Below are 7,705 nucleotides of genomic sequence, written 5' to 3' on the forward strand. Positions count from 1 at the left end.
GCAGCACGTTTCCTGATGTGTTGAAATTGATGGAGGGTTGTCAGAACAGTCATTGGGTGATGTTAGGTACTAATGCCGCGTTCAAAATAACTGGGAACTGGGAAATCTCCGACTTCAGTGCGTTCAAGACAACTGGGATCTCTGGAAAACTAGTTCCCACTGGGAAAAATCATTTGAACTGTCATCCAACTCGGGCATCCTTCTGGAGTTACGACCTAAAGATCACTTTCGTCATGATTTGACCTCGTTGTTTTCCAGAGTTCCCAGTTGTCTTGAAAGCACCAACAGTCATGTGCTGATATTTTATTATACACCAACATTCTGCTGTTGTTGACAGTCACTCACTCTCCTCACCTTTCTCTCCCCCTGTAGAAAATGGAGACTCGCTTCACCAGGGGCAAGTCTGCGATTCTAGAGCATTCGCTCACCAGACCCTTCTCTGAAATGGTGCAGTACTGCCAGAGTCAGGTGTATTCTGCGTCAGGTGTACTCTGCGTCGGGTGTACTCTGCGTCGGGTGTACTCTGCGTCGGGTGTACTCTGCGTCGGGTGTACTCTGCGTCGGGTGTACTCTGCGTCGGGTGTACTCTGCGTCGGGGTGTACTCATCGTCGGGTGTACTCATCGTCGGGTTTACTCTGCGTCGGGTGTACTCTGCGTCGGGTGTACTCTGCGTCGGGTGTACTCATCGTCGGGTGTACTCTGCGTCGGGTGTACTCTGCGTCGGGTGTACTCTGCGTCGGGTGTACTCTGCGTCGGGTGTACTCTGCGTCGGGTGTACTCATCGCCGGGTGTACTCATCGTCGGGTGTACTCATCCTCGGGTGTACTCTGCGTCGGGTGTACTTCTGCGTCGGGTGTACTCTGAGTCGGGTGTACTCTGAGCTGCAGGCACGCTTGGCAGACTTCGGTCAAGGCGTGGGGGCCAGCCTGCTGATGTGCTGGTTTTGAGAGAAGAATGGAAAAGGAAACCAAAGTGTTGAACATACTGCTCTTCATCAAGGCATGACCAAGAGAACTTTGCACATTGTGTGTGATTCACATACTAGACTTTTTCATTAGTGTAATAACAACCAATGTATGACATTATACTGACATTCACATAACATTAGGCTATAACGTAATACAAATATAGCCTAGGTATGAATGGCTCTTGGCTGTAGCAGCGACTTGACCTCCACTTCAACAGACCTGACCTCAGACATAAGCATAAACACAAACAAACCTTCACCTTTCTCTGCCTTCCGTTACCCCTCGGTTCCCCAGGTGTCGGTGTGGAGGGCCCTGTTCGGCAAGGACAAGCTGGAGCAGGCCAACGACTACGACAAGATCTACTATATCATTGAGAAAGAGCCCCTGATCAACGCCTTCACCTCGGTGCCCAAAGAAAACAGCACGCTCAACTGTGCCGCTTTCACCGGGGGCGCGGTGGAGGCCATTCTAACACACAGCGGCTTCTCCGCCAAGGTCACGGTGCACCGGCACAAGTGCACCACTCTCATGATCAAGTTTGATGAGGCCGTCATCGCCCGAGGCAAGGCACTGGAGGGAAGGAAGCTAGTTGAAAGTACAGTATTCATTCATTCATTCATTCAAAGGACCTACTCTAGAGGCAGATGAAAGGGAGGAGTAGCAGTATGGACAGAGAGGAGTGTGGATTGAGCAGCTCAGTGATGTGCTAGTAGTTCACTGGTGAAAAAAACAGAAATGGTCACAAATGAATGCACTTCATCCTGGACTGGTTGTTCAGCAAGATGTCAAATGGAATCCCCTGATTGAACAGAATAATATAGCACTGTACAATGATATGCACTTCAGTCTTTATTGTAATATCTAATGGGTGGGATATTTTACAATGCTCCCCATTTAGACATGACACATCATTGTGTCATTGTAAGTATACATGTGGCTGCTTTAATGTCCACAACTTATTTGGTGCTTGTATATTGCTTTGTCAAAATTGAAATAAATACTTTAATACCTGAAATAATACCTTTGTATTTAATTGAAATGGCCAAGAAGTGTAATGTTTAAATGTGCCATATGGACCAGAAATTCCATGAGAATAAATAACCGTGTCAATAAAATAGGTCTTAGGTTATACAATTAGATGTTGTGCTTGGTACGTGTTTTACTATCGTCTGAAATGAAATGTTGGCCAGAGGCTGAAAAGAGACAGTGAAGTTGAAGAGGGAGAAAGACGAGTCAGAGAGATCGACCTGGAGAAGAGTCCCCCCCTAAGCAAGCTGGTCCTGGGGCTCTCTTCACAAACACAAACAGAGCCACAGGGCAGCAACACAACTAGATCCAAACAAATCATGAGAAAACAAAAAGATAACAACTTGACAAATTGAAAGAATTAACTGTCATGTTTTGTCATTTATTATCTTGTCTTGTCCCTGTGCTTCCCATTCTATTCATTTCCCTCTGCTGGTCTTATTAGGTTCTTTCCCTCTTTCTATCCCTCTCTCTCCCCCTCCCTCTCTCACTCTCTCGCTCTCTCTTCTCTCTATCGTTCCGTTCCTGCTCCCAGCTGTTCCTATTCCCCTAATCAATCATTTAGTCTTCCCACACCTGTTCCCGATCCTTTCCCCTGATTAGAGTCCCTATTTCTTCCTTTGTGTTCCGTTCCTGTCCTGTCGGTTCCTTGTCTAGAATTCACCGTGCTGTGTTTGTGTATCGCCCTGTCGTGTCGTGTTTTCCTCAGATGCTGCGTGGTGAGCAGGTGTCTGAGTCTGTCTGGTTCAAGTGCCTTCCCGAGGCAACCTGCTGTTCACCTGCTGTTCAAGATCGAGTCTCCAGTTTGTCCTCGTCATTTCGAGTGAAAGTTGTGTTTTTGTTTGTATTTACTTTACTGGATTAAAGACTCTGTTTTCGCCAAGTCGCTTTTGGGTCCTCTTTCACCTGCATGACAGAAGGAACCGACCAAGGAATGGACCCAGCGACTTCAGACGCTCGTTACACTGCCGTCGAGATCCAAGGAGCCATGCTCGGCAGACACGAGCAGGAATTGTCTGCTGCTCGCCATGCCGTGGAGAACCTGGCCGCTCAGGTTTCCGACCTCTCTGGACAGTTCCAGAGTCTACGTCTCGTGCCACCTGTTACTTCCTGGCCTGCCGAGCCTCCAGAACCTAGGGTTAATAACCCACTTTGCTACTCCGGGCAGCCCACTGAGTGCCGCTCCTTTCTCACGCAGTGTGAGATTGTGTTCTCTCTCCAACCCAACACATACTCTAGAGAGAGAGCTCGGGTTGCTTACGTCATTTCACTCCTTACTGGCCGGGCTCGAGAATGGGGCACAGCTATCTGGGAGGCAAGGGCTGATTGCTCTAACAAGTTCCAGAACTTTAAAGAGGAGATGATTCGGGTTTTTGACCGTTCAGTTTTTGGTAGGAGGCTTCTAGGGCCCTGGCTTCCTTATGCCAAGGTGAACGGTCCATAACGGATTATTCTATTGAGTTTCGCACTCTTGCTGCCTCTAGTGAGTGGAACGAGCCGGCGCTGCTCGCTCGTTTTCTGGAGGACTCCACGCAGTGGTTAAGGATGAGATTCTCTCCCGGGAGGTTCCTTCAGATGTGGACTCTTTGATTGCTCTCGCCATCCGCATAGAACGACGGGTAGATCTTTCGTCACCGGGCTCGTGGAAGAGAGCTCGCATCAACGGTGTTTCCCTGCTCCGCATCGCAACCATCTCCCTCCTCTGGCTCAGGGTCTGAGCCCATGCAGCTGGGAGGGATTCGCATCTCGACTAAGGAGAGGGAACGGAGGATCACCAACCGCCTGTGCCTCTATTGCGGAGTTGCTGGACATTTTGTTAATTCATGTCCAGTAAAGCCAGAGCTCATCTGTAAGCGGAGGGCTACAGGTGAGCGCAACTACTCAAGTCTCTCCATCAAGATCCTGTACTACTTTGTCGGTCCATCTACGCTGGACCGGTTCGGGTGCTACATGTAGTGCCTTGATAGACTCTGGGGCTGAGGGTTGTTTCATGGACGAAGCATGGGTTCGGAAACATGACATTCCTTTCAGAGAGTTAGAGAAGCCTACGCCCATGTTCGCCTTAGATGGTAGTCATCTTCCCAGTATCAGATTTGAGACACTACCTTTAACCCTCACAGTATCTGGTAACCACAGTGAGACTATTTCTTTTTGATTTTTCGTTCACCGTTTACACCTGTTGTTTTGGGTCATCCCTGGCTAGTATGTCATAATCCTTCTATTAATTGGTCTAGTAATTCTATCCTATCCTGGAACGTTTCTTGTCATGTGAAGTGTTTAATGTCTGCCATCCCTCCCGTTTCTTCTGTCCCTACTTCTCAGGAGGAACCTGGCGATTTGACAGGAGTGCCGGAGGAATATCATGATCTGCGCACGGTCTTCAGTCGGTCCCGAGCCAACTCCCTTCCTCCTCACCGGTCGTATGATTGTAGTATTGATCTCCTTCCGGGGACCACTCCTCCTCGGGGTAGACTATACTCTCTGTCGGCTCCCGAACGTAAGGCTCTCGAGGATTATTTGTCTGTGTCTCTTGACGCCGGTACCATAGTGCCTTCTTCCTCTCCGGCCGGGGCGGGTTCTTTTTGTTAAGAAGAAGGACGGTACTCTGCGCCCCTGCGTGGATTATCGAGGGCTGAATGACATAACGGTTAAGAATCGTTATCCGCTTCCCTTATGTCATCAGCCTTCGAGATTCTGCAGGGAGCCAGGTGCTTTACTAAGTTGGACCTTCGTAACGCTTACCATCTCGTGCGCATCAGAGAGGGGGGACGCAGTGGAAAACGGCGTTTAACACTCCGTTAGGGCATTTTGAGTACCGGGTTCTGCCGTTTGGTCTCGCCAATGCGCCAGCTGTTTTTCAGGCATTAGTTAATGATGTTCTGAGAGACATGCTGAACATCTTTGTTTTTGTCTATCTTGACGATATCCTGATTTTTTCTCCGTCACTCGAGATTCATGTTCAGCACGTTCGACGTGTTCTACAGCGCCTTTTAGAGAATTGTCTCTACGTAAAGTCTGAGAAGTGCTCTTTTCATGTCTCCTCCGTTACTTTTCTCGGTTCCGTTATTTCCGCTGAAGGCATTCAGATGGATTCCGCTAAGGTCCAAGCTGTCAGTGATTGGCCCGTTCCAAGGTCACGTGTCGAGTTGCAGCGCTTTTTAGGTTTCGCTAATTTCTATCGGCGTTTCATTCGTAATTTCGGTCAAGTTGCTGCCCCTCTCACAGCTCTTACTTCTGTCAAGACGTGTTTTAAGTGGTCCGGTTCCGCCCAGGGAGCTTTTGATCTTCTAAAGAACGTTTTACGTCCGCTCCTATCCTCGTTACTCTGACGTCACTAGACAATTCATTGTCGAGGTTGACGCTTCAGAGGTAGGCGTGGGAGCCATTCTATCCCAGCGCTTCCAGTCTGACGATAAGGTTCATCCTTGCGCTTATTTTTCTCATCGCCTGTCGCCATCTGAGCGCAACTATGATGTGGGTAACCGTGAACTGCTCGCCATCCGCTTAGCCCTAGGCGAATGGCGACAGTGGTTGGAGGGGGCGACCGTTCCTTTTGTCGTTTGGACAGACCATAAGAACCTTGAGTACATCCGTTCTGCCAAACGACTTAATGCCCGTCAAGCTCGTTGGGCGTTGTTTTTCGCTCGTTTGAGTTTGTGATTTCTTACCGTCCGGGTAGCAAGAACACCAAGCCTGATGCCTTATCCCGTCTGTTTAGTTCTTCTGTGGCTTCTACTGATCCCGAGGGATTCTTCCTTATGGGCGTGTTGTCGGGTTAACAGTCTGGGGAATTGAAAGACAGGTTAAGCAAGCACTCACGCACACTGCGTCGCCGCGCTTGTCCTAGTAACCTCCTTTTCGTTCCTGTTTCCACTCGTCTGGCTGTTCTTCAGTGGGCTCACTCTGCCAAGTTAGCTGGTCATCCCGGTGTTCGAGGCACTCTTGCGTCTATTCGCCAGCGCTTTTGGTGGCCGACTCAGGAGCGTGACACGCGCCGTTCGTGGCTGCTTGTTCGGACTGCGCGCAGACTAAGTCGGGTAACTCTCCTCCTGCCGGTCGTCTCAGACCGCTCCCCATTCCTTTCGACCATGGTCTCACATCGCCCTAGACTTCATTACGGTCTGCCTTTGTCTGCGGGGAGGACTGTGATTCTTACGGTTGTCGATAGGTTCTCTAAGGCGGCACATTTCATTCCCTCGCTAAACTTCCTTCCGCTAAGGAGACGGCACAAATCATTATCGAGAATGTATTCAGAATTCATGGCCTCCGTTAGACGCCGTTTCAGACAGAGGCCCGTAATTCACGTCACAGTTTTGGAGGAGTTCTGTCGTTTGATTGGTGCGTCCCAGTCTCTCTTCCGGGTTTCATCCCCAGTCTAACGGTCAAGCAGAGAGGGCCAATCAGACGATTGTCGCATACTACGCAGCCTTTCTTTCAGAAACCCTGCGTCTTGGGCAGAACAGCTCCTGGGCAGAATACTCTGGTCGCTTCCTTCGTCTGCTACCGGGTTATCTCCGTTTCAGAGTAGTCTGGGTTACCAGCCTCTGTTCTCATCCCAGCTTGCCGAGTCCAGCGTTCCCTCCGCTCAAGCGTTTGTCCAACGTTGTGAGCGCACCTGGAGGAGGGTGAGGTCTGCACTTTGCCGTTACAGGGCACAGACTGTGAGAGCCGCCAATAAACGCAGGATTAAGAGTCCAAGGTATTGTTGCGGCCAGAGAGTGTGGCTTTCCACTCGCAACCTCCTCTTACGACAGCTTCTCGTAAGTTGACTCCGCGGTTCATTGGTCCGTTCCGTGTCTCCCAGGTCGTCAATCCTGTCGCTGTGCGACTGGCTTCTTCCGCGACATCTTCGTCGCGTCCATCCTGTCTTCCATGTCTCCTGTGTCAACCCCTTTCTTCGCACCCCGTTCGTCTTCCCTCCCCCTCCCGTCCTTGTCGAGAGCGCACCTATTTACAAGGTACATAAGATCATGGACATGCGTTCTCGGGACGGGGTCACCAATACTTAGTGGATTGGGAGGGTTACGGTCCTGAGAGAGGAGTTGGGTTCCGTCTCGGGACGTGCTGGACCGTTCACTCATTGATGATTTCCTCCGTTGCCGCCAGGATTCCTCCTCGAGTGCGCCAGGAGGCGCTCGGTGAGTGGGGGTACTGTCATGTTTTGTCATTTATTATCTTGTCTTGTCCCTGTGCTTCCCATTCTATTCGTTTCCCTCTGCTGGTCTTATTAGGTTCTTTCCCTCTTTCTATCCCTCTCTCTCCCCCTCCCTCTCTCACTCTCTCGCTCTCTCTTCTCTCTATCGTTCCGTTCCTGCTCCCAGCTGTTCCTATTCCCCTAATCAATCATTTAGTCTTCCCACACCTGTTCCCGATCCTTTCCCCTGATTAGAGTCCCTATTTCTTCCTTTGTGTTCCGTTCCTGTCCTGTCGGTTCCTTGTCTAGAATTCACCGTGCTGTGTTTGTGTATCGCCCTGTCGTGTCGTGTTTTCCTCAGATGCTGCGTGGTGAGCAGGTGTCTGAGTCTGTCTGGTTCAAGTGCCTTCCCGAGGCAACCTGCTGTTCACCTGCTGTTCAAGATCGAGTCTCCAGTTTGTCCCCGTCATTTCGAGTGAAAGTTGTGTTTTTTGTTTGTATTTACTTTACTGGATTAAAGACTCTGTTTTCGCCAAGTCGCTTTTGGGTCCTCTTTCACCTGCATGACATTAACAA

The 7,705-nt window shown here is 49.9% G+C and overlaps 1 pseudogene; it reads left to right on the forward strand.

Moving 5' to 3' along the window:
* Window positions 1-375: 375 nt before the first annotated feature.
* Window positions 376-1,564, forward strand: LOC124016914 (annotated as a pseudogene).
* Window positions 1,565-7,705: the final 6,141 nt, after the last annotated feature.

Source organism: Oncorhynchus gorbuscha, unplaced genomic scaffold (genome assembly GCF_021184085.1).
Source record: "Oncorhynchus gorbuscha isolate QuinsamMale2020 ecotype Even-year unplaced genomic scaffold, OgorEven_v1.0 Un_scaffold_11306, whole genome shotgun sequence".
Taxonomy (NCBI): domain Eukaryota; kingdom Metazoa; phylum Chordata; class Actinopteri; order Salmoniformes; family Salmonidae; genus Oncorhynchus; species Oncorhynchus gorbuscha.